We start from the raw sequence: 1,513 nt of genomic DNA on the forward strand, positions 1-1,513 counted from the left end.
ACAACATTTATCAAATTTAAAATTTAAAATTTTGTAGTTAAAAATTTATAAAATGTTTATATTTCATAGTTAAGCATTGGAGATTTAAAACAATGTTCCACGTGAGTAGGTTATTCTTCCGTAACCAAAAAAATCTTAAAAATAAAACACAGTTTTTTTTATAATTATTTGATGTTCAAATTTTTGGCGAGATTACATATTAAATAACCAAGAATGACGATTTTAGTAATTATGTTGTAGTTTTAAATTTTATAATATTAATTCAACTTACATGCTACCGTATGTATACCTTATTATAATAAGTAATAACTAAAAACAATTTATCCACATCCACAATCCACACTTACAAACCATTACCGTCCAGAATTGTTTTTCGTATACAATGATATTATATCATTGAATTCAAATTTAATACCATCCATCATTCAGTGACTGATTTGTATTTCCCATTTCAACAATTAACTAAAAAATATTTTTATTGATAAACCATTATAGTATTATTTTACATGATTTTAATGTTTAATCATAATCTCCATATTTTGTTTTATTCTATGTACATCTATAAAGTAGAAATATATTATAAATATAAAATATTTTTTTTATATTAACTTTTAACTTATAAAGTTTAATTTATAATTTGTTAACTGTTAACTTTTAACTTATAGATCTTGTGTTCTCTTAACTTAACTTAACTTGAGTTAATTATTTTCATTAACACACCCACCTTTGGTTTTTAAAATATAATGGCACAATATTACTACATACACATTGGTGAAATAAAAAAATTAATATTAAAATTATAAATTAGTTTTAAATGTAAAAAAAAAAAAAATAAAAATCACAAATATCGTATAGTATATGCTATAGCCTTTAAAAAAATTGGAATATCTCTTTCCCCCCTTGAATATTCTTTACATATATTTTTTAATTTATTTTGTAACTCTGCATAAATCTTCGATTTTTTTTTCTTTGGTAATGTCCCCAATGCATTTTGGGCTAATTTTATTTCGTCATTCGCTACCACCAGTCGGATTTTCACTATCAATACCCATATAGAGGGATGGCAATGTCCCACTAACATTGAAAATCTATGATTCCATCCCTCAGTTTCATTATTAGTCCAATCACCGTCGTTCAATGTGATATTATGTACATTCCATACATTCTATACTTAATAACTTCCATGTTTTATAAAAAAATACGGTTATATATCACGTATTCACGACGCATTTGGAAAATATGCACCCCGGGGCAACGTATTTTTGCCGCCCCCCCCCCTCCCCTACCAAAAAAAAATAATAATAATATATGCAAATTTATTAAACATCATTCAAACTTTGAAGTTATGTAAAAACTTTTCCTCCAAAAGGTCTTTTTCAGCTTTTGAAATCTTCTTCGTGCTTGTCTAGTAGCAAAATTATTAATAACATTGTTAAATTTAGTTTTGTTGTAATGTCATTTTCAATATTTAGGATTGCCAACGCATTTAATCTTTCCTCTTTTTTATTTGATC

This window comes from Acyrthosiphon pisum, chromosome A1 (genome assembly GCF_005508785.2).
Source record: "Acyrthosiphon pisum isolate AL4f chromosome A1, pea_aphid_22Mar2018_4r6ur, whole genome shotgun sequence".
NCBI classification, from domain to species: domain Eukaryota; kingdom Metazoa; phylum Arthropoda; class Insecta; order Hemiptera; family Aphididae; genus Acyrthosiphon; species Acyrthosiphon pisum.